The 26788-nt window shown below is 38.6% G+C and overlaps 1 protein-coding gene across 1 annotated transcript in view; it reads left to right on the top strand.

Annotated features, from left to right (window-relative positions):
• Positions 1–6247: 6247 nt before the first annotated feature.
• Positions 6248–26788, top strand: part of ABCB5 (ATP binding cassette subfamily B member 5) — a 138311-nt gene continuing 117770 nt past the window's right edge. Inside the window, exon 1 of the mRNA XM_060156150.1 lies at positions 6248–6374. The gene's annotated coding sequence lies outside the window, so the exon portion shown is untranslated. The remainder of the gene's footprint in view (positions 6375–26788) is intronic.

A 26788-nucleotide genomic window follows, 5' to 3' on the forward strand; every position in this document is an offset into this window, starting at 1 on the left:
CTGTAATCTATTAAGTATGCAACAGCATTATGTCTAAAAAATGTACATACCTTAATTTAAAAATACTTTAATGCTAAAAAATGCCAAGACAATTATAATAGTAAGATCGAAGATTACTGATGACAGATCACCATAACAAATATAATAATGAAAACATATGAAATATTGCAAGAATTAGAAAATGTGACACAGAGACAGGAAGTGAGCAAATGCTGTTGGAAAAATGGTGCTGATAAACTTGATCAACACAGAGTTGCCACAAATCTTCTACTTGTAAAAAATGTATTATCTGCGAAGCGCAATAAAGCAAATGCAATAAAATGAGGTATGCATGTGTTAACTCTCATCATAGGATTAATCACAGACTTATCACGGGACATTGTAAAAACATCCTATGAGTTAGATGCTAAAATTATCCCCGTTTTTTAATAGATGAGAGGAGTAAAACAGAGAAAGTTAAGAAACTTATCCCAAGTAACACAGCTGGCAGTGGCAGAGGCAGTTTTGGAATCCATCAATCTAGTCCCTGAGTTTGCTCTATGTACTGCTCCCTTTCTAATAAAACTTTATTATTGATTAGAACATTAAAGAAGACTCACATCTTCGTATCAGAATTTATATCTGCAAATTTTGACACAAGCAAATTGAGCTTGTTAGAAATAATAGCCACAAAACTCACAATGCAAAAGCTAAAATCAGTGTGACATGATATGAACAAAACAGCTATGAATTAATAATTTCTAGGAATTTACACAAAAAACAGTTGATTGTAAAAATAATTTTTGAAGAAAATAAAATGAACTTTTAAAATGACATAAGTATGCTATACAAAATAGTTATCTACGAGTGAAATAGGTTTTATGCAGTTAGCTTGTCTATATGAGTTGGGATGGACCAAGTAAAGCTATGGTAACAGATGACAAACACATTCCAATTACTTCAGTGGTTTGAAGCTGAAAAGTTTATTTTTCATTCATGCTATATGTCTATCACATTTTGGCAGGGGTTTCTGTACCCATTATTCTCTCTTGGGACTTTCTGGAGTGTCAATGATTGAGGTGACAAGTATCATCTCTCTTATTTCTTTGGCCACAGCAAGTCATCTGGCCATGGCTACCTTCAAGCAGGTGGGGAAATACCATCAGAAACAGAGGGGAACTACTTATTAGTGAGAAGTTTTCAGTCAAGATTTATCAGCACACAGCTCCCAGATAAATACACAAAATCAGTGCTCAGATTAAAAGGAAGATAGAGAAGCAGGATGTGTCTACAGGTAGGCAGCCAACATTTTCTGCCACCATCAATGCTAGAAATAATAATAAACATGATAACAATAGCCAACATTCATTGAGAACTCACAAAATGCCAGTCACTGTGTTCTGTATGCATTTAGTCCCAAAATCCCACCAAGAAAGTGTTTGTCTATTTTCTAGAAAACAAAACTGAAGAACGGAGAAGTAAAATACCTTTCTAGACCTTAGAGCTGGTAACTTGTTGGAGCTAGGACAATAAACTAGACAATCTGATAAATACCCCCTCTTAGAACTGCTCCCCTAGACTACTTCCCCTATAGTGTTTCTCTTCTGAATTGCACAAGATTCAGAGTTTAGAGCATTTTATTTCTGGATACTGCAGGCTTTGCAACTATATTCATCAGTGGATCTTGACTGCAAAGTAGAAACTGACCCTGGTGGTTTAGCTATAACTGGAAAAGACAACTTCCACAAAATTTTCTCATAAAGCCTGTTGCCAAGATCGTTGAGAACAGCATGTGCTTTTCCAGATTACAGTGCTAAGAAGGTCGACGTTGCTGAGGGCTGCAAGTCCTAACGAAGCAGCACGTCTCCAGGAGAGGGATATTTCCGCTGGCCTCCACAAAAGCCTGTGCAATGGTTTCTTGGGGAGCAGCTGGCTAAGACTGTTGGGAAACCACACTTAAGAGATTCATGCTGTTGGAAGGGCCATCAACAGGAAATGGTCACTAGATTGCCTTAAATCCACTGAGCTCGCAGAGGGCTGCTGCTGCAACGGGCTGGACATTACCATGCTGTCCATTCACTTGAAGACTAAAGGACCCCTTCTGTTCTAAAGGGGGAGTAATTGAAGAAAAAATGAGCTTCTGCCTAAATAAATTGTATTCAAATTACTCACTTACCCACACCTGGGAATTTACACCAATCATACCAAGAAAAAAGTAACTATTACAGTGTCTGGTATCTGCTGAGCTGTAAATCTCTTCAATAGGTGCTTCTCATGGGTTGGCAGGTGCTGATGTTAAATGGCCTCTAGCAAACACATGCAAACACACACACACACACACACACACACATACACACATACACACACTCTCTCTGTCTCTCTCTCTCCCCATGTCTTCCTTTTATGCCCCAAGTTCTTTCAATTACATTGGATCTCTTTCTGCACCTCCACTGGGTCCTTTCTCTCACCCTTGGGGTACACAAAACTCTGAGGAGATCCTCAGAGCTATTAGATCAGGCACTTCATCAGGCCATGGCTGGTCTGCTACTCCAGCCCCAAGATTACCAAGGGGCTTCTAACAGTATTCCAGTCTCCCCTGGCTACACCTTGGAACCCTGGGACATGATGAACCAATTCCCTTCTGCTTGGGAGGTGGGAGTGAGGGAATACAGGGCAGGATTTGGGTCTCTCTCATTAACTCTTACATCATCATACATTCTTTGATTTTGGCATAATCTCCATGCCTTATTACCTCAGGACTTTGGATTCTGATATCCAAAGCCAAGCACTTGAACTTTAAAGCACCTTATCTGTCTCAAGCACTTGGCTTCCAAAAATTTCATCTCGGCTCTACGTTTCAAAATCCATTCATCAATCCAATTGATGTTCCCTTTCAAAGCTACACATGTCCTCCCTCTGTGGGTGGTGTACAAAGAAAATTATACTACGGAAAAAAGGTAATGGGTTCCACGCTGCCCTACAGAGGAACAGGAAAGCGGGGTCAAGAACTCTGACAAATGTATCTCAAAATATCATTTGCTGGATATGTGTTCTGGAATGCTGTTGTTTCTCCTATTTTGAGGTTACTCTAATAACTGTAATAGCTACATTTATGTAGCATTTACTATGCGTCAGCACCTTAGATGACTTTACTCTCTAATCCTCACAAAACATTATGAGTTGGAACTTTTATCTCCTTTCACAGATAAGGAAAGGGAGTCTTGGATATGCTTATTAATTTGGCTAAGTTCACACAGGTTGTAGATGGTGGAGCCAGGCACTATGTGAGTCCCTGGGTGTACAAAGATTAATGATACAAAGATGAATAATACAAAGATGAATGCACCAATAAGATGTAGACATCAGACACTTAAATGGACCCTGATAGCCCATGTGGCTAGGACTGTTACTGAGGTTTACACACATAGGCAGGGCATTTGACTAGGATTATGGCTGACTTCCTAAAGACATTAAGACCTGAGGTGATTCAAGAAGGCTAAGCAGGAAGTTTAGGCAAGTGAAAGAAATGAGAGAGGAAGAAAATAAAGGGTATTTCAGGCCCAAGAAATTGAATCAACAAAAGCACATAGGCAAGCTTAAACAGAATGATTTGCTCCCTATTTAGGCCTATTTCTCCAGTTACCTTCTGCTGTGTAACAAGCCACCTGAAAACTTAGTGTCTTATAACAGCAGTTATTTTGCTTACGAACCTGCAATTTGGACAGGGCTTTGTGGGAACCGCTTATCTCTGCACTGCCTGGCTTCATCTGGGAGAGCTTAAAGGCTAGAGCTAGAATCAATGAAGGCTGTCTCATATGTGAGTTGATAATGGCAACAGCTGAGTCTGTGGCCTGATCAGCCTAGCCCTGGCCTGTCCCTCTGGCTTCAGCTTCTTCACAACATGGTGGCTGGGTTACAAGGGTGAGCATCCTGAGAGAGAGTAAACCAGGTAGAAGCCATATCACGTTTTTTGACTTAGCCTTGTAGTCATGCAGTGTCACTTCTACCACCTTCTCTTTGTCAAGACAGCCACAAAACACCATCCAGTTTCAAACAGAGCAAAGACCTCAACCCTTGAGGGTGTATGGCAAGGTTTTGGAGGAGCATGTGGCACTGGAAATATGGTTGTGATCATTTTTTCAATATACAATTGGACATAACTATAAACATGAAAGAACAATATACAATGCATATAGCCCTCTCCCATAACAATTTTGTCATTCCTGATCTAATCACACTATTAGCTGGATGAGATCACTGATTGACTCGTATCTTTCTTGGAGGAGGTTAACAGCATTAAGCCAAGAAAAGAATTTAAGTCATTCACTATCCACACAATAAGCTGGGCACAGGGAGATCCTGTCATCTCTGCACAAAATCCAAATAACACATTCATGAACTGTCTGCAACAAGGACTCAGCTAAAAATTGTGTCCAAAGGCTTGAATTTGACTCTTCAATTAAAAGACCATTTGAACCTGTTTGTCCCAGACTGCCATGGGTGCCTCTCTTTCTCTAGGCAGTAATCTCTATGTCTTGACCAAGAATCCCTAATGATTCTGCAGTCATTTCAGGAAGGGTTTTATTGTTTGTGGAAATGTCTTCAGAACAGTTTGAACACTTTTAGCTTCATCTCACTTACGGAGTACAACAACAATCACAGCCCGTACAACAACAATCACAGCCCCACGCCATTTAGTCCTAAAGTTGTAAGACGCTGAGGTTTCTATGCCCTACAGGGCTCAGAGTACAAGTGGCTCGGTATTTCATGCCCTGTTAATAAAATGTAAAGTGGCTTTTCTCAGGCAACTTGGAATGAAGCTAAAAAGATAAGAGCCCTCTTATCTAGAAGAATTTCTCTCTGAATTTTCAGTTTCTTAACCATGTCCCCTCCCACTCCCATGGAATCATAAGAGACCCAGACTAGAGCACCAATGTTTTCACCACGGTCTCCCACGGTGATGAGATTAGAAATAATGGTGAGCAAACGCAGACAGGAACCCTGTTACCAAGGAATTTACATTCTAATAGGAGGGGCAGAGGTTTACCAAAGTCACACAAATATGGGGCGTAATTGAGAAGATAAATGCTACGAAGGAAAAGCACCATTAATGCTACGAAGAAAGGCTACGGTGGGGAAGGCTTCCCTGAGGGAAGTGACAGTTGGGCTGAAGCTGCAGAATGAGTATGCGTTAACCTGGAGTCCGCGGTGAGAAGGGGAAGAAAGGGACGGAAGGGCGTTCCAGACAGAACAAAATGAGCTGGGGCCTCGCAGGCCGGAGCCTGGTGAACCCCAGGACAGAAGGCACAGCACCCAGGACGCCTGGAACTGTGGGACTAGGGGAGCCTGGAGGGCCTCTGTCCTGAGGACAGTGAGAAGCCACTCACATGCTTTCAGCCGCTAGGCTTGTACATTCACTGCGTTCGGCACCACGTAATTCTCAACTAGAGAAAGCCAAGCGGGAACGGCGCGGGAGCTGGCGTTGAGCGTACACGTCTTCTGCCACAGCCCGCCACTTGGACACCACCGCTGCCGTCCGCTTTGTTTAACAGCACATAGCCTTCTTACCGTGAACTCCTCTGCCAGGGTCTTCAGTGGTCCACACCGCTGAGTAGGAACCCAGCCACCTCAGGACTGCGACGGCCGCGTCCGTCAGTTCGCTGTGGCGGGAAAGCGGACGCCGGCGGCGGAACCGGATGTTGAGGACACGCCCTCTGTGAGAGGAGCTCGGGCTCCCAGGGTGAACGCGGCGAGCGTTTGTGGCCTTCCGGAACGTGCTGCTCGTCTTCCCCTGTGGCTTCTCCATCATCTTGGTCCTTGGCGACACGTTTTGTGGCTTCTCTGCCTGAGGACAGGATGCCGGAGTGGTCGCCTGCGAAACTGAGAGGCTTGTGAAAGTCCGAAAGGCCAACGGCTCCACGTCTGCTTCGACCCCAGCAAGGTCCGCCTGCCTGCCGGACGGAGGGGAGGACCGACCGGTTGCTGCATGGGGCTCAAGAAAGGCCGCCTTCTCTACTCGCTGGCCGCCCTCTGCACTCTCCTCAGAGCACCTAGGTAAAGGAGCTGAAAGTTGTTTGGTTTGTTTTGTTTTGTTCTTTTTTTCCCTCGTGTTCTCAGATCTTTATTAGGTGACGTTTGGGCAAAAAAGAAAATCCCTGAAACTGTCGCGCACTTGGTTCAGGACAAGTGGAATAGAGGCGCCTTTGCTTGCAGACGTTTCTCTCACTGAGGTGAAAGCCTAGCTTTGATTTTTTTTTTTTTTTCCTAAAGGGGAGCTGACTGGCTGAATACATCAGAGCACAAATTCAGATTATGTCAGAAATGGTCAAGCAGAGGAAGGCAAGTCTCTGGGGACGAGACAAGCAGAAGCCCCTGCTCTATAGGAAGACTGACAGGTGCCAGTTTTATGTTGGGCGCGGGGAAGCGGGGGAGGGGTTATCTCTGCTCTTTCCAGATCGAGATTTGGCGGGAAGGGAACATGAAAAATGGCGAAAGGACCGGGATAAAGTAATTACACGGGGAAGAAAACCCAAATCACGCAGCTCGACAAGTCGTGATCCTTCGTTGGTACCTGACCCCAGTACCCAAACAGTTCATCTTACTACAGTGAAATGTTCATCACATCATTCTTCTGCTCAGAAACTTTTAGAGGCACATTCAGGAAGGAGAATAAATTCCTCCTCTTTGTTATTTCTGTTTCTATACAATCTGTCTCCTCCACAACCAACTCCCACTCTTCCCCAAAGGAATCTTCCCCTTCACCGGAAGTCAGTATTTGTTTCCACTTCCTTGCTTGTGCTCATGTCACTACTCCTCGTAGGAATCAGCTTGCTCTCTTCCTACCTTGGTCAGCTCTTACTCATCATTAGAACATCATCTTAGTCACACATCTGTGGAAACTTCCACAGCGACTCCAGTTTACATTTATTTCTCTCACATCTTACAGCTCCTGTTACCTCTACCCTTACTATTTGCAACCAGTCACGAATGAATGCACACTCCTTTGCTACTCTGTAACTATTCACATAGGTGTGTCTTGTCTCTTCCAAGAAAAACACAAGATCCTTGTCAGGAGCCACATGTGTTTAATCTCTTGATGAACATTATAGAGTTCACCTGAGTGGGCAATTCCATTTCGTAAGCAACAGTGACATCTAGTGGTTGAAAGTTTGCATGGATTCTTCTGACTTTTTAATAGTTGCATTTATAAGGAGAACGATATAGATTAAGTAATGAACCCAAATGATTCCTATCAATTACGCTTGCTCATGAAGGGACTTGAAATGCAAATTTATGATCTCTGCCTTCCCAGTGCTTTCCCCGCTCTCCTGTGGTCCAGTGGCCCACAAACTGCTGGTAAGGGGTCCCTGCATGTGCTCCTTGCAAACCACAACTTCCCTTTCCCGTAGGAAGATCACTTGAAGCTTTCATGGTGATTATGCGATTTTTAATTCTGTGCTTCCTGTTGAGATAGACGTTTATGTGCATAAATATTTATTTTGGAAATAAAATATGTAATTGAGGAAGAAACTTGAGATGACAAATATGATAGCCAGAGTAGAAACTCATTTCAAAGCCAAATGGGAGAGGCACTGTGGTGTAGAGGAAAGCTTGTGGACTTTGGCTTCTGAGGGACTTGGGATCAAATGCCAGGTCTTTCCGTTAAAGTCATGTGGTAGTTATGACAACTAACATCTCTGGGACTCATCCCAAACAATGAAGATGACATATACCTTGCCAAGCTTCTTTGGAGAGGATTAAATAGAATCATGCACCAATAAATTCTGGTCCGGAGTAGGTAGTCAATAAATGATAGCTACTATTATTATTATTTACATTTTGCTAAGAATTATTATCATCATGTTTCCAATTTGACATCTTTTAAAAACAAAATCCTGGTTTTTAAATTTAGGAACATCAGTAACTGATTTTGATTCTGATTAAAATTACCTCATCTCTCTTGGTTTCAGAGGCTTCAGCTCTAGAAAAATGAGTCTGGGAAAACTACTTTAAATCTCTGAAAATGAAATAGAAATTTTAATCTACCATAGACATCAAAATTTGAATAGTAATGAAGGGTTTAGAAGAACTGAAGCAGACTGAAATTATCTTTATATAGAGAACTTGAAAAACAACCTCTTCAGCTCAAGTTATAAATTGTGAGACAACCTGGATTTCTGGAGGGAGAAAAAAGCACTAGGAATAAATATGTAAACAAGTTTATCACAAGAAAATATTAAGTACTTATATGGAATCTTAAAAAAAAAATGGTTCTGATGAACCTAGGCTCAGGATAGCAATAAAGACTCAGACGTAGAGAATGGACTTGAGGATACAGGGAGGGGGAAGGGTAAACTGGGATGAAGTGAGAGAGTGGCATGGAAATATATACACTACCAAATGTAAAATAGATGGCTAGTGGGAAGCAGCCGCATAGCACAGGGAGATCAGCTGGGTGCTTTGTGACCACCTAGAGGGGTGGGATGGAGGGGTGGGAGGGAGGGAGACGCAAGAGGGAAGAAATATGGGAACATATGTATATGTATAGCTGATTCACTTTGTTATACAGCAGAAACTAACACAACATTGTAAAGCAATTATACGCCAATAAATAGGTAAAAAATAATAATATTAGAAACATTGGGGAAAAAAATATTAAGTACTGACTTGTGTGGCCCCCCTGTGGGCGAAATGTGAATAACACCCTTTTTAAATGTATGTGTTTTTTTTTAGAAAATATCATTTGAGCTTTACCTGAACCCTAAGGTAAAGCAAGAACTTGTTTCAAAAGTTTACCCTTTTTACCTATTATATGGAACTTGGAAAACTTTTTTCCATATAAGGGATGTTATATATGGTGATTTATGTCGCTGTCAATCCCAGATTAATGCCACAGTTAAGCCTCAACTATACAGCCCCACAAATTGTATTAGCCCAAGTAGCAACAATGGACAGTGATGTTTCTTCAGGAGGGTCAAAGAACAATAGAATTTCTGGGTTTGAAGAAATTTGAGATCTCTATTCTAAATTCCAACTGAGCATACCAAAAACACACCTTCCCCCAGTTGCCGCCCTAGCAAAGGGAGCAAATAATCCCCTCTCCACCTAGATCAGACATAACTCTCTTCTCCTGCTGAGAATTATAACAGAAACAGCAAGTCATGGACAGAAGACCTGGGCTCAAATTCTCACTCTTTTTTCTGTTATAGGAGAAGGGAGTGGGGATTATCATCCCCAAATCCCATAAGGTTAAACAAAGGTCTCTTTTGTGCTCACATTAATGACCACTGCAGGGTGACTGCAACTGCATTCCAAGTATTTTTCATTCTGTGAACTTGACTGAAATAGCAGCCACTGACAGGGACATGGTAGTCTGGTGGCAGAAGGAAAAAATAAATTGACCAATGAAATGCCTGAAAATTTCTGCTTGGAAGTGGCATGGGCCTCTTGCACTCACACTCCTCAATCAAAGCAAGTTATAGGGCCAAGCCTGATGTCAATAGAACAGTAAGTATACTCCTCTCATGGGGTAGAGCTCCAGAGAAGGGCAAAGTAGGGAAGGTCAGCAAATATTTTGAACAAATACTGAAATATATTATGTGACTGTAAACAGATCACCTGTGGTCTCTTAGTCCTAAGACTTAACCCCAAAGTTGCCGGTAACAATCCTCTCCAGCCTAAGCTCAGGATTGTGGTAAAGATCAAGTAAGACTATGGATATATTTTTATGTGTGTGTCTGTTATTTTATCCTTTTCCAGAGATTCTGTAAGTAAGTCTCATGTGGAACTCTACTGTCTCTATTTTTTAAATGTTCCCGTGCATCTCAGAACCCAGAGAGCTTTTAGAAAATGCATAGTTCTGGGCCTCATATAAGCCAAAGATTCTGATTCACCAGGACTGGGATGGAGTTCCAGATATTGTTTCTTTTTTGTTTGTTTGTTTTTTGTGGTACGCGAGCCTCTCACTGTTGTGGCCTCTCCCGTTGCGGAGCACAGGCTCCGGACGTGCAGGTTCAGTGGCCATGGATCACGGGCCCAGCCGCTCTGCGGCATGTGGGATCTTCCCGGACCGGGGCACAAACCTGTGTCCCTTGCATCGGCAGGCGGACTCTCAACCACTGTGCCACCAGGGAAGCCCCAGATATTGTATTTTTAAAAGCTCCTGTGAGATTCTGAGTTAAGACCAGGTAGGAAAACCTGAGCTATAGATCCTTTTCAACAACAAAATTCTGCAACCTATAGTCAATAACTTCCCCTTTTTTTTCAGGGAGCAGGGAATTTTTATTGATTGCTTATATAACTTTCTGTTAGAAACTTCATTTTTTGTATCTCAATCTAATACAGATTGAGTTGACTAATGTTAACCAGGGAAGAACAGGTATTGATTTGTTCATAAGAAAGTCGTAATGAAAGTTTGCTCAGCTGGGGAAAGAGATGGGTGACAAAAAGTAAAGAGGAAAAGTAAAGGGGAGAGATACTTAAAGTGACTATATAGCACTGAGTGCAGAAGTAACAGTAATGACAGCACCTATTTATTCTGTGATCACAGGCTCTGGCTTAACATGAAGCCTCAAGATAGCCTTATGAAGTAGGAAATATTATACCTATATTAATCTGGGTGCCAGAAAAGTTGAGTCACATAGAAGTGGTAAAGCATGATTCACATTCAAGTCTGTCTAACTTCAAAGCACAGGATCTCAGCCACAGCAGTACCCAGATGTCAGTGTCACATACGCCTTCCAGGAAATTCCATCAAAGAGGCCACAAAAGGTGGGGGAGCAAAGAGTAACAAAATCGTCAAGTAGTATTTGCCAGGTGGCAACATCTCAGTGATCTCCCCTCATTGCTGTGTCCCAGAGGCTTCCGCTCCACTTCCAGACTTCCCTTTCTGCCACTGTCACTGTGAAGGCAACACTCAGACTGATGACCACAAGTGTTGCCACACTTTGTCATTTACTGTGTGCTTTCACAACTGTCTCATTTACTATGCTCAAAAACAGTATTCATCAAAATGCAGAAGCCAAGATTGAGGTGATTTATCTACATCAGTATTTCCAAACGTAAGTATTATTGGTCTGGATAATTTCTGTTGCAGGGCTGTGTCCTATGCATTGCCTAATGTTTAGCAGCAACCATGGATTCTACTAGATGAACTACCACCCCCAATTATAACAAAATGTTTTCAGATATTGCCAGATGTTCTCTGGAGGAGGAAGAGGGGGGAGCGGCACGAAATCACCCCCGGTTCAGAACCACTGGCCTAAAGTGATGTAACAAACAGGTAGAAATTACTGTCAAACCCACATCTTATGGCTATAAACTAATGTATATTCCATTGCATCCCTGAAGCCTCCCTAGAAACATAAAATTTTGGAGCCCAGAGTTTTTAGTAACATCCAGGAAACTCCTTTGTTTAGCTACTGAGCAAGCTAAAGCATAGAGATATGAGGTGACTCTCACAATTTTATGGCTCAAAGTCATTTAAAAATAATTTTAAGCATTCCTAAGGTAGTTGTGAAAAGTCGTGTTACTGATGCCCATCATTTGATAAGGGCACATCTTGTCCTATGGCTACATCGGTTAGCCATCACATCCCTCACAGAAGAGTACATCTGACATGCCAGTCTCTGGATCATGACTCTCCTTCACCTTCCACCCCAAACTCCCCACAGGATCCAGCAGTGCTGATTGAGTTACCAAATTAGAATAGTGACTTAATGGCATTGATTCTTATGGGTGAGCTTCCTTAAACTAAGATTTTTTTTTTTAATCAGCCAATCAACAACATCTGATAGCTAACAAAAAACTAGCTGGGGTATCTTTCTTTACAAAATCCAGGGACCTCTATGAGACTTATAGACACAGGGTGTTTTAACAGTGGAGAAATTGAGGTCATTCCCAGAGAGAGAAAGTTTCATTGGAACAGCAGACTTGTCCAAGAGATGTTATCCTGTTCCCCACTCAGAACATGCCTCCAGTGGGAGGTTATTTCCTCATTATCATTTTTGACCCTTTGCTGAGATCAAGAAGAATATTTATTCTTATCATTTTAACATCTAATATAGTCTTTACTAGCCTTGGAGCAACTTGAAGACAAAGGCTCTCCTTCGTTTATTACATACTACACCCTCAATAAGCAACACAAACTAGGTGGCCAATAAATATTTATTAGGCAGCTTAAAAAGAAAAATTAGGGCTTCCTGATTGACTTTCATGATCCCAGTATCCATCAGGAAGCATTTTTCTTCTCCAGATGAGATGGACCCAGAGATAGAAGAAGCTTATGAAAAGTTTTGTTTGGAATCAGAGCATAGGTGAAAACAGTAAAATTAAATTTCAGCACATCAATTTTATAAAGCAGTTTAGGTTATGGTGATTTAGCAGAACACAGGAAAGCAAGAAAATGTGTCACACATACCAAATTAAGGATGTTGAGTTATGTTACTAATGTATGCAACTGTAATTTTAACACTCTCTGCCAAAATAAACTTTATTCCCTATAACTTAAAAAAAAAAAAACCTTTCAGACTTCTGCCTCTTTGTTACCACCCAGGAAAACCTACAGGTAAGATCATCCTAATCCAGTGAGCACCTTGGGGTTTCTAACACGAGTGCTTTGGCCCACCAGACTTTCATATCCACTCGTAGGGTGAGACTTGGGGAAAATAAACTAGTCCCTAGTCCCAGCAAACCCAAAGACTTTGTTTTTTGCTTAAACTATTTGGCCCTGGATTTCTGTCACTTGTAACCTAGAGTCCTAACTAATATGTCAGGAATATTCAACTTTTAACACATAAAATTTGCAAAGTAAACCAGGTAGGTAACCTTGTTCAGACTACCAGTGCTAAAACAATTCATGCCATACCATTGTTGCCTTTGATGTTGAGGCCTTTCGGTCACCTACAGAAGTTCCTATGGCGCTAGAAGCCAGACTTCCAAGAAACATAAAATCTGTTGTAGGTGTTCCAGGAAGGTAAAAGGAAAACCACCTTTCTGACCAGATGAGGACGTTTGGAAAATGGAGGAATGCCGTGCTCAAAGAGCCTTTCTTCTAAGCTTCTCTGACTCTCCCCTCCTGTCCCTTTTGTCTACATTCTGATATACTCCACGCCTGAGCCCTTTACCAAGTCCCACTTTTCTCAAGAGATTCTTTAGATAGCATTAGCTCTGTGTGAGAAGGTATCCCGTTCATCAAGAAACTAACCCAATCTTAGCTCCTCCCCTCGCCTTCATGCCTGTAGTGGCAGCTGTTGAGACGTAGCCATTCCTTAGATTTACAAGTTTCTCAAGCAGGTCTTCTCCATCCTTAACTCATGATATTCAGTTCTTTGCTGCTCCAATTATTACTTCTTTGGTCACACACAGAATTTCAGAACAGATGGACCTGGATGCCAAATGTTGCTGTAAAGTTTAACGTTTTTCTTGCTCTAAATTTAAAATGTCACTATAATACTCAGTCTATGAAGAATTTAAAGCTATTGTTTTTAAAAAGTGCCCTATAACTCCTGGAGCAGTAGTAGTACATTAACACATTACCTAAGAATAGAGTTAGTATATAGAAAACCACCCACCCACATATGCTACAAGCACATCTAATATATGAATACAAGAATTTGTCTTGTTTTATAGCAGTAGCACAAGAACTTCTATGTTAGTCATGTATTTTTATTTTCTTTATTTTCTAATGCTTTGACACCTTGGGGCCTTATTGACCCTAGAGGGACTACCCGTCCTATGGTTAGCTAATTCCTAGAGATAGCAGACAATTCATCCTGGAGTACTCCTTTTATATGCAAGCCATATAAAATCCAGAGCCCATACCTTTAGCCATCTCCTTTATTAGGCTATCACATGCTGAGCAAGCCACTATCCTGCCCTAATCACCACAAGGAAGGTAAGGTGCCAAGACAACTAGAGACAGCCCCTACACCCCAGAGTCCACTGAAATTATTCACACTGGCCAATTCTAAGCCTGCTTATCCTGCTTTGCCTTGCCTTTTTCACAGAAACTACAGTAAAGGCTCTTGCACACAGTTTACTCTGCTTCCTCTGCCTGCTTTCCAACTCTGGTGCTTTCTTGGGTGGCACTGATGGAGAAGTATGCTTCATGTTTCTAGGGATCTGTGGGTATGAACTTCTTCCTTCATGAAAGTCATTTCTGTGTCTATATGTCTTACCATATCTGATTAAAATAAATCCTGGGTACATTTAAAAATACATCCTAATCCTATTAACTATTCAGCAAAATAGCTTCTAGTAGTAAATGTATTATTAATCTAATATTTTCTACAATATTCAGAGGTTTCCTTGTGAAACATTTTAAGTAAGACTTCAAGAGAGGAAAATTCAACCCCACTGAGACTATTTTGGAATGAATCACTTCCATATTCTTTAGGAAAAACTCAGTAATAAAGTTTATTGAGTTGGATTAGTGGTCTAATAATCTCTATAATCTCTTTTTGATATGAATAAAATACTGTGAGTCACCTAAGGAAAAATAATTTTCCCTTTTGTAGATTAGAAGTGATTTCAGAAATTTTTACAAAACTCAAGGGGAAAGGCATTGCTTCTAACAACTTCCCTAATTGTTCATTCAGAACTGGTGGTTTATCTTGTAATTTATTTAGGAAGGAGCTATTAAGAAGCAAGTGACCCTCACATGTGACTAGCTAGTGTTTCCTCCCCTGGAGGAAATTAATCTTGCGACAAATTATGCATTTTCTTTTAGTTGATGTTTAAATGAGAATGGAGTTCATGGCCTGGATGTGGACAAAATATATTTATAAATGCCTGGCTGAGCTACACACAAGAGCTACACACAAGAGCTACATTAATGTAACCTTTCATAATTCATATTATGAAATAAAAACATCATTGTCCCAGAGAAGTTATTTTTCCTCCATTTAGAAGAGGAACTTGAAAAAAGTTCTGTATATAAAAACAACCAGGGGTAGAGCCAGGTGGGCCCATTCCTTTATGCAATGGACCTCAAACTCTAATTTAAATAAAATCACTTGTAGAGCTTATTAAAAGTGTGTATTCATGGGCCATACTCTCCAGAGATTCTAATTCAAAAGTCTGAAGAGAGGGTCAAGAATCTGCATTTTTATCAAGAAGTCTGTATCCTGACACAGGTGTTCCAAGAATCACAATATAATAGTCACAGGGAAACCACTAGCCTGCTTTGCCTGCTTTGGAAGACTCATTGTTGAGCCATGTATGCAGTCAGCTGCCAGCTTTTGGGTTCTAAAGTATCTCCTAGTAGCAGCTTCTCTCTAAACATCGGGTTGATAATATTAAGTTCATGTATATAGTATATATACATTTATAGGTAGGTAGATCTAGATACCTAGATATAGTTATGTTACTGATACCACCTCATCTGATCCAGACATAATTTCCAGCTCAGTCACTTACTGACTATCCAAGTCAGACCAAGTTAAACACTTTGAATCTGCTTCCTCATTTTTTAAATGGAATTATAATGCCACTTCACAAAATTGTGATGAGGATTAAAGGAGCATTTGTATATAATGCATTTAACCAAGTACCCAGCAAAGAACAAGGATAGGAGTGGAGACAATACAACCGATTGATGTTTTATACATTTGTAAAGAAATTGTTGTATGTTTTCCAGAGCTCTTTCAAACACATCATTCAATTATATCCTCACAATATGCATGTGAGGTAGAGGGTACAGATTATTGTTCCAGTTTTAAAATGAAGTTTAATTTTAGTCTACTGCCATGATCATTTGATCATAGGCTCAGTGGGAAAAAATGAGCCTCAAAGTGGTTGAGAGAGTAGGAGTTTCTTTTGCCTTTTGAAGCCAAGGAATTAGTGTGCGCCCGAATGCTTCTTAAAACTTCAGAGCTCAAGGTGAATTTCCAATCTGTAGAATGGCAGAGTAGTAGTGGTTAAGAGCATAGGTTTTGGAGTAGACAAATTTGGCTCTGCCACTTTAATAGTTGTGTTAACTTGACAATGGTATTTAAGTCTTCTAAGCCTCGATAGCTTCTTATAAAAATGAGACTAATAAAGCAATGATTAAATAATTTTCACAATAGCAATAATATCTAATATTTATTGACACCTCCGTAAAATATTTTGTACAGTGTATAGCAGAGTAATGCTCAGAATAGAGCTAGTATATAAGAAACCACCCACCCACACATGCTACAGGTACTGCTAATGTATAGGAACGGTTATTACTGTTACTAACAAAGAGTAAAGCAATAAATTTTTTATTAATGTGAACAGATAGCTAATGGACGAATTATTAGTCAGTATTATAACCACTTACTTTATTAGGAAACAGAGTAAACATGAGGAAACTATGTAGCTAGGCCCAGATCACAAAATGACTCCATGGCAGGGTCAGATTTCTGCCCTGTCCGAGACCTTGTCTCTTCTCCAGGGATCACTGCGATCCTTTCATTTTACTCAAAAGAAAGACTTTCACTTGGAGAATTCCCTCGTAGAGTTCCATGGCTTTATACCAAATGTTTGGGATCTGGAAAATTACCTTATACTCTGATGTTTAATATTCTGAGTTTCTGTTAAACATGGAGTTTTTGCTGAGTTAAAGGCCCACACAGTTCTTACAGGTTCCAGTTTGGAACCAACCCTAAATCTTTTGTGGCTTTGAGTTAGTCTTGGCAAAACACTTCCAGAGTGGGAGGATTTTTTAATGGGTTTCTTTAAAGAGTCACTTTAAAGCATTCATTTAGGCTCAAACCAAAGTAAACTGACCAATCTATTCCCATGGATTTTAGAGGAACAAGGGTTAGAATTCAGAGGAAATGTGGTAAGCAAAGCCTACTGAGAATTTGGTTGATACTGCAGGCCATTAAGTGACCATGGTGTCACTAAAAGGAACTTTCTCACAAAGGAATTTTCTCACAAAAGTTCCTACTGTGTTATGCTCCCATAATATTAGAAGTGTTTTGAATATATATCTGTATATATACACACATAATATTTATACTTTGTACCAATGCCAAAGGTTGTCATAAAGTTGATATTTTGCTGAATATCAAATATCAAACTTCCAGTATAAAAGAATAACTCTAAAAAATTTTTATTGACTATAGCAGTGAAAATTTAAAAGTCTAACATGACAGTGAAGAACCATAATTTTCCAAACACTGTAGCTGCTAACAGCTCCTACAGTTATTACAGAGCACATCTGCCTTACTGAGTAGATATTTTTCTAAGTAAAAGACAAAGATATTTTCCCACAATACTTTTTTTCCCTCTTCTCCATAGTTTTTATATTCTTTGTTAGATCTGAAAATTGTATATGACTTTGGAGCTTTTTCACCCTCAGGAATATTTGAGATGGGAAACTGATATTCTGCTCTTAATTCTTTCTCATAAGTTATGGAGAATGGGGCTTTTTTTTCCTGAAAGAACTCATGGCTCAAATATATTTTAAAAGTTAAAAAATATGTCTTATATTGGTGACATCGTTTAGTATTAGGATGAATGTTAGTATCCAATAATTCTATAAAGATTAAAAGAATAATACCATTTTATTTCTATTGTACTCTATCTTTAAAATAATGTAATAATTGTTTTTAATAGTTTTCCTAAATCTATCTAGCTAAAGTACCTTCTCTTAACATTCAGTCAAATTTCTTATTTTGTTAACTCTTATCTTTTTTTAATTGAGATATAATTGACATACAGCATTGTGTAAGTTTATGGTGTACAACATGTTGATTTGATACCTTTATATATTGCAATAAGATTACCACTGTAGCATTAGCTAACACCTCTAGCACATCACATAATTATAATTTCATTTTGTGTGAGAACATTTAAGATCTAATCTCTTAGCAACTTTAAAGCATATAATACATGATTGTTGACTATTGTCACACTACTGTGCATTAGATCTTCAAAACTTATTTATCTTCTAACCACAAATTTGTACCCTTTGGCTATCACCTCCATCTCCCCATTTCTCCCACTTCCCAGCCCTTGTAATAGCCATACTACTCTGTTTCTATGAATTAGCTTTTTTAAATTTCACATACAGCATACCTCAGAGATATTGCAGGTTTGGTTCCAGACCACTGCAATAAAGCAAGTCACACAGATTTTTGGTTTCCCAAAAGTTATGAAAGTTATGTTTACACGGTACTACAGTCTATTAAACGTGCTATGGTATTATGTCTTTAAAAACATGTACATACCTTAATTAAATAATCCTTTATTACTAAAAATGCTAACCATCATCTGGGCCTTCAGCAAGTTGTAATGTTTTTACAATACTATGATCAGATATAATTGATCATAGGTCACCATAACAAAATACAATAATAATGAAAAGGTTTGAAATATCACAAGAATTACCAAATGTGAAACAGAGACATGAAGTGAGCAAATGCTCTTGGAAAAAAATGGCACTGATGGACTTGCTCAACACAGGATTGCAACAAAACTTCAATTTGTAAAAAACTCAGTATCTGCAAAGTGCAATAAAGCTAAATGCAGTAAAACGAGGCATGCCTATATAAGTAAGATCATGCAGTATTTGTCTTTGTCTGACTTATCTCACTTGGCATAATGGGTCCATCCATGTTGTTAAAAATAGCAAGATTTCCTCCTTTTCCATAATTTTCCAAACACTGTAGCTGCTAACAGCTCCTACGGTTATTACAGAGCACATCTGCCTTACTGAGTAGATATTTTTCTAAGTAAAAGACAAAGATATTTTCCCACAATACTTTTTTTCCCTCTTCTCCATAGTTTTTATATTCTTTGTTAGATCTGAAAATTGTATATGACTTTGGAGCTGTATTCCATTGTATTCCAATGTATTCCATTGTATACATATACCACATCTTGTTTATCCATTTATCCATTGATGGACACTTACGTTGTTTCCATATTTTGGCTATTGTGAGTAATGCTCTAATAAACATGAGGTGCAGATATCTCTTCAATATGCTGTTTTTATTTCCTTTGTATATCTACCCAAAAGTGGGATTGCTGAATCATTATGGCAGTTCTACATTTAATATTTTGAGCAACCTCCATACTGGCTTTAGTATCAGGGTAATGCTGGTTTTGTAAAATGAGTTTGGGTGGGTTCCCTACTCTTCAAATTTTGGAAGAGTATGAGAAGGATTGGCATTAATTCTTCTCTAAGTGCTTGGTAAAATTTACAGGGAAACCATGTGTTTCTGGCCTTTTCTTTCTTGGGAGGTTTTTGATTACTGATTGAATATTCTTACTTATTATTGGTCTGTTCAGATCTTCTACTTCTTCATGATTCTTGATTGGTTGTCATGAATCTTGATAGATTGTATCTTTTTCTAGGAATTTATCCATTTGTTCTAGGTTATCTAGTTTGTTGGTATGTAATTTTTCATAGTAGACTCTTATGATCTTTTGTATTTTGTGTTATTGATTTTAATAACTCCTTTCATTTCTGATTTTATTTATGTGAGTCTTTCCTCTCTTTTTCTCAGTTAGTCTACCTAATGGTTTGTCAGTTTTGTTTATCTTTATTGTTTATTTACTTATTTCTTTGGCCACGCTGCGCGCATGCGGGATCTTAGTTTCCCTGACCGGGGATCGAACCCACGCCCCCTGCAGTGGAACTGCAGAGTCTTAACCACTGGACCACCAGGGAAGTCCCAATTTTGTTTATCTTTTTAAAAAATCAGCCCTTAGTTTCTTTTTTTCTGTTGTTTTTCTAGTCTCAATGTCATTTATTTACATTCTGATCTTTCTTATTTCCTTCATTCTTCTAGCTTTAGGCATAGTTCTTTTTCTAATTCCTTGAAGTGTACAGTTAGGTTGTTTATTTGAGATTTTTCATTTTCTTAGTGTAGGCATTTATCATTATAATCTTCTCTCTTAGAACTACTTTTGCTGCATCCTATAAATTTTGGTATGTTGTGTTTCCATTTTCATTTCTTTCAAGACTTTTTAAATTTCCCTTTTGATTTCTTCTTTGATTCAATGTTTGTTTAGGAGTATGTTGTCTTAATTTCCACATATTTGTGAATTTTCAAGTTTTCTTCTGTTATTGATTTCTAGTTTCATACTATTATGGTCCAAAAAGATACTTGGTATTTCAATCTTCTTAAATTTGCTAAGACTTGTTTTGTGAGCTAACATATGATATATCCTGGAGAATGTTCCGTGCATGCTTGAGAAGAATGTGTATTCTGCTGCTGTCAGATGGAATGTTCTGTATATGTCTGATAGGTTCATTTGGTCTAAAGTAAAATTCTAGTCCAATATCTCCGTATTAATTTTCTGTCTGGATTATCTATCCACTGTTGAAAGTGAAATACTGAAGTTCCCTACTATTATTATATTGTTCTCTGTTTCTCCCTTTAGATCTGTTAGTATTTGCTTAATATGTTTAGGTGCTCCAGTGTTAGGTGTATACATATTTACAATTGTTATATCCTCTTGATGAATTGACCTCTTTATCATTATATAATGATTACCTTCTTTGTCTCTTGTTACAATTTTTACTTAAAGTCCATTTTGTCTGATATAAATGTGGCTAACCCTGTTCTCTTTTGATTTCCATTTGCATGGAATATCTTTTCCATTCCTTCACTTTGCACCTATGTGTGTCCTTAAAGGTGAAGTGAATCTCTTGTTGGCATATACTTGGGTCTTGCGTTTTTTTTTTTATTCTGTCAGCTACTTTATGCCTTTTGATTGGAGAATTTAATCTGTTTACATTTTAGTAATTATTGCTAGGTGAGGACTTACTAATGCCATCTTATTGTTTTCTGGCTATTTTGTACTTCCATTGCTTCTCTCTTCCTCTCTTGCTAGCTTCCATTGTGAATTCATGATTATCATAGTGGTATGCTTTAATTCCCTTCTCTTTATCTATTGTGTATCTACTGTAGGTTTTTACTCTCTCGTTACCATGAGGGTTATTTAAAACATCTTTGGCCAGTTATTTTAAGCTGATAACAACCTAACTTTGATCACATCTAGAAACTCTACCCTTTTATTCCTTCCCCCCATTTTATGTTTTAATGTAATAATTTAACTTTTTATTGCATATCCATTAACTAATTATTGTAGGTATGGTTATTTTAATACTTTTGTCCTTTAACCTCTATACTTAGAGTTAAGTAGTGCCACCATATTACAGTGTTGGACTATTCTGAATTTGACTATATACTTAACTTTACCTGTGGTTTTTATATTTTTATATATTTACATGTTACTAATTAATGTCCTTTTATTTCAACTTTAAGAACTCCTGTCAGCATAGGCAGGTCTTGTGGTGATGAATTCCCTCAGCTTTTGTTTGTCTGGGAAAGTCTTTATCTCTCCTTCATTTATGAATGACAGGTTTGCCAAGGTATTCTTGGTTGGCAGTTTTCTTCTTTCAGTGCTTTGAATATATCATCCCACTTTCTCCTGGCCTGCAAGGTTTCTGCTGAAAAATCTGCTGTTAGCCTTATGAGAGGGTTCCCTTATACATGAGGAATTTCTTTTGTCTTGCTGCTTTTAAAATTCTCTGTCTTTGATTTTAGACAATTTTATCATAATATGTCTTGGAGAAGATCATTTTGAGTTGAAATTGCTTGTAAACTTATATGCCTCATGAACTAGAATGTCCAGTCTCTCCCCAGATTTGGGAGGTTCACAGTCATTATTTCTTAACATAAGCTTTCTACCCCTTTCTCCCTCTCTTCTCCTTCTATGACTCTAATAACACATAGATTATTTCTCTTGATAGTATCCTATAGTTCATGTAAGCCTTCTTCACCTTCTTCACTCTTTTTCATTTATCATTTTATTTTCAATTTTTCTTTGTTATCCTCTGGCTGGTAATTTCAAATGACCTGTATTCTACTTCATAGATTCTTCCTTCTGCTTCATTGATAGGCTGTTGACAGTTTCTATTTCATTTTTTCCATTCATTGCATTCTTCATCTCCAGAATTAGTTTGGTTCTCTTTTTATGATTTTTGTTTCTTTTATACTTCTCATTTGTTCATGTATTGTATCCCTGATTTTGTTGAATTATCTTTCTGTTTTCTAGTAGCTCACTGAGCTTCCTTAAAACAGTTATTTTGAATTCTTTATCAGGCAAATCTCAGACCTCCATTTCTTTGGGATCACTTACTGGAAAATTAGCCTTGGTGATTAGCCTTTGGTAGTGTCCAGTTTCCTTGATTTTTTATATTTCTTGAAGTCTTACATTGCTGTCTTTGCATTTGAAGAAGCAGCCACCTCTTCTAGTCTTTACTGACTGACTTCAGGAGAGAAATGTACTCCATCAGCCCTGTTAGGGATTCTGAGGTTTTCTTAGAGCTTTTCTGTGGGTATGTCTACTCCACACTTCTTACTCCCTCTGGGAGGGAAATTCTTAAGACTGTATGCCTTCTCTTGATCCTGCAAAGCCAGACCAGGTTCTGACAGCTTCTCATTTTCTTTATTTTCCTAGGGCACTTCTCAGTTTTGTGTGCTTCTTCCCAGTCCTGTAAACTTGGGTCAGCTTTCTACACATGTGCATACATGCTCCCGAGCTATTTGCAAAGCCTTGCTTCCACCATCCTCAGGCGTGTACACGGGGAGCCAGCCACAGGGTTGGGAGGTAGTAGAGTGTGGGTGAAGCATGCAGAATGTTGGGGGTACCCACGGGCCAACTGAGGAGATCTGTAGGCAAGGTATCTGAAGCAGCCTAAGAGCTGGCTTCTTGACGGAGTCTGCCATATGGCTAGTAGGATCTGCATCCCTTCGATATGTTCCATTCTGAGCTCTGACTGCTATTATCCCAGCTACTCCCTGTCCCTTAGTCATGCAGCACACCTCACTGTTCTAGATGGGGCAGGAAAGGAATTGGTATCTTTAACGGCCTCCTGCATAGCTGAGAAAGTTAAACTATTCCTCTTACCCCCTTCAATCCATTCAACCTCAGATTTTTACTCCAACAGTGAAAGGAACTTTTCCGCTGGACTACCCCCAGACATCTCCAAAGGCACTCTTGTCTGTGAGTGATTGTCTAAATCAGTGTTTTTTGGATGGAAGATGGTAGAAAGCTCCTACTTCACCATTTTGGTATCTAACTCTGCCTTCACCTCTTTTTTTTAAATCATGATGTTACACTGACATCTTGTGGTAATTGATATGGCTTGTTTGTCCTAAACTGACAAAATTAAGCAAGTAGTGACATAATTCAAAAAGGAAGAGAGATATTATTGAGTTGCAGACATTGTGCTTAGTGCTGTAGTAAGAATTAAATAGCTTGCCCAAAGTTATATGTGTGGGGAATCCAGAATTTGACTTTAGGTAGTTTGACTCTAGCAATGTGCTTTCCAACATGATAGTGACTAGCCATGTGTGGCTTTTTAATTTAAATTAATTAAATTATATAAAACTAGAAATTCAGTTCCCTTAACAGCCACATTACAAGTGCTCAATAGCTACACATGCCTAGTGAGTACCATCCTGGACAATGTAGAGAATATCTCCATTTTTGCAGAAACCCTTATTGGACAGCACTGCCCTAGAAGCAAAACTCGACATCTCTACTACACCACTTCACCTGTGCTTTTATATAACATTGTCAGAGTATTAAAGCAAGTTTATTCTCAAAATTTTAATTATTCCTTCTCTGCAGATGACTATTACAAGTATATATCTAGCTTGGCAATTTTCCTAATTATCAGTGCCACATTTCCATCTGTATGGCAGATTTGTTCACTTGGACACTCTAATATAAACCCAAACTTTCATTTTTAAACAGAATGTCACTTTGTTCCCCAAACCAGCTTCCTCTCCTCACTTCCCCATTTCCATCTTTCCTACTCTTTTATTCCCAGTCTCTGAAGTTTAGTCATTGAACTTTTATTTTTGATTCCTTCTTTCTTGTCCTCTGAATCTGTATCTTGTCAACCTTTCCTTAAAAATATCTCTCAAATATGACTTTCTTACTGCTATCAAACTAGACCATAATGGGTCTGCCTAAATCTTGTCTTTTCCCAAGTCCTTACAGTCAACCCTTGACATCAGATTAAATATATCAAGTATCAATGGCCCTGTCACTCTCATTCTCAGAAAATTATAATAATTGCCTGAAAAATTGGGCAGTGCCTTCTACAATCTTATCTACCTTATCTCTTTCTTGATTTTGGCATGAACTGTTCATTCTAACCAGACCGATCTCATGCCTCTTGTGAAATAATTCACCTTTGCATTCCTGAAATTATGTTCTTGTTCCTCCTCCACAAATCTCCATTTATTGACATCTTAACCACCCTCCAAAGACTAACCTCAGGGTCCTTCTCATCTGTGGTAAAGCCATTTAGGTCATAATGTTCTTTGTAGATGCTGGAATAGTCACTCTATGTACTATTCATCACAAAACTTCCTGTCTTGCTGGGTGTGATAGTCAGGATTCTCCAGAAAAACCTATTTTTGTCTATATCTATATCTATCTGTATCTGTCTATCTAGAGAGATAGAGATTGGAAATGGGGAGCACTGATTTTTAAAAATTGGCTCACATGAATGTGGTGGGCTGGCAAGCCCAAAATCCTCAGGACAAGCTAGCAGGCTAGAAATTCTAGCAAGAAGTTGAAGTTTTGAGTCTGAAGACAGTCCTTGAAGTAGAATTATTTCCTTTTTAGAGGACCTCAGTCTTCTCTCTTAGGGCTTTAACAGATTAGATGATGCCCACCCACGTTATGAAGGGTAATCTGCTGTACTCAAAATCTACCAACTTAAATGTCAATCACAACTAAAAAAATATCTTCACAACACCCTTTAGATTGGTGTTTAATCAAAAAACTGGGTGTCGTTGCCTAGCCAAACTGACACATAAAATAAACCATCACATCAGATATATATAACTTTGGAGCTCTTATATATAATTCTCAACTCTGCAATCTAGGTAGACATGTGGAGGGAAGAAGATAACAGCATTTGAGGAAATGCAGTAAGATAAAGTATAAATATTAGAGGATATGTAAACAATTGGAGCTTGTTTTTTTTTTTAATTTTATTGGAGTATAGTTGCTTTACAATGTTGTGTTAGTTTCTACTGCAGCAAAGTGAATCAGCTATACGTATACATGTATCCCCTCTTTTTTGGATTTCCTTCCCATTGAGGTCACTACAGAGCATCGAGTACAGTTCCCTGTGTTATACAGTAGGTTCTCATTAGTTACCTATTTTATACATTGTATCAATAGTGTATATATGTCAATCCCAATCTCCCAATTCCTTGCACCCCCCCTTTCCCCCTTGATATCCATATATTTGTTCTCTCCGCCTGTATCTCTCCTTCTGCTTTGCAAATAAGATCATCTATACCATTTTTCAAGATTCCACATATATGCATTAATATATGATATTTGCTTTTCTCTTTCTGACTTACTTCACTCTGTAATGACAGTCTCTAGGTCCATCCACGTCTCTACAAATGACCCAATTTTGGCTTTTTATGGCTGAGTAATATTCGATTGTATATATCTACCACATCTTCTTTATCCATTGCTCTGTCGATGGACGTTTAGGTTGCTTCCATGTCCTGGCTATTGTAAATAGTGCTTCGATGAACATTGGAGTGCATGTATTTTTTTGAATTATGGTTTTCTCTGGATACATGCCCAGGCAAGGGATTGCTGGACCATATGGTAGCTCTACTTTTAGTTTTTTAAGAAACCACCATACTGTCCTCCATAGTGGCTGTACCAATTTATATTTCCACCAACAGTGAAGGAGGGTTTCTTTTTCTCCATAACCTCTCCAGCATTTATTATTTGTAGACTTTTTAATGATGGCTATTCTGACTGGTGTGAGGTGATGCCTCATTGTAGTGTTCATTTGCATTTCTGTAATAATTAGCAATATTGAGCATCTTTTTGTGTGCATATTGGCCATCTGTATGTCTTCTTTGGAGAAAGGTCTTTTTATGTCTCCTGCCCATTTTTTGATTGGGTTGTTTGTTTTTTTATGTTAAGCTGTATGAACTGTATGTTTGTATATTTTGGAAATTAATCCGTTGCCAGTAGCATTGTTTGCAAATATTTTCTCCCAGACCACAGGTTGTCTGTTTTGTTTATGGTTTTCTTTGCTGTGCGAAAGCTTTTCCATTTAATTTGGTCTCATTTGTTTATTTTTGTTTTTATTTCCATTATTTTAGGAGAGGGATCCAAAAAAAATATTGCTGAAATTTATGTCAAAGAGTGTTCTGCCTATGTTTTCCTCTAGGAGTGTTAGAGTATCTGGTCTTAACATTTAGGTCTTCAATCCATTTTGAGTTTATTTTTGTATGTGGTGTTAGAGAATGTTCTAATTTCATTCCTTTACATGTAGCTGCCAGTTTTCCCAGCACCACTTATTGAACATACTGTCTTTTCTCCATTGTATATTCTTGCCTCCTTTGTCATAGATTAATTGACCATAAGTGTGTGGGTTTATTTCTGGGCTTTCTATAAGCATGCCCATTCTGGCCACTTTTATTCAACATACATTTGGAAGTCCTAGCCACAGCAATCAGAGAAGAAAAGGAAATAAAAGGAATCAAAAATTGGAAAAGAAGTAAAACTGTCCCTGTTCACAGATGATATGACACCATACATAGAAAATCCTAAAATACTACCAGAAAACTATTGATACTACAGTCATCAACGAATTTGGTAAAGTTTCAGGATACAAAATTAATACACAGAAATCTGTTGCATTTTTCTACACAAACAACAAAAGATCAGAAAGAAAAATTAACTATATCACATCGTATACACTGGAATATTACTCAGCCATAAAAAAAGAATGAAATAATGCAATTTGCAGCAACATGGATGG

The sequence above is a fragment of the Lagenorhynchus albirostris genome, chromosome 8 (assembly GCF_949774975.1).
Source record: "Lagenorhynchus albirostris chromosome 8, mLagAlb1.1, whole genome shotgun sequence".
NCBI lineage: Eukaryota > Metazoa > Chordata > Mammalia > Artiodactyla > Delphinidae > Lagenorhynchus > Lagenorhynchus albirostris.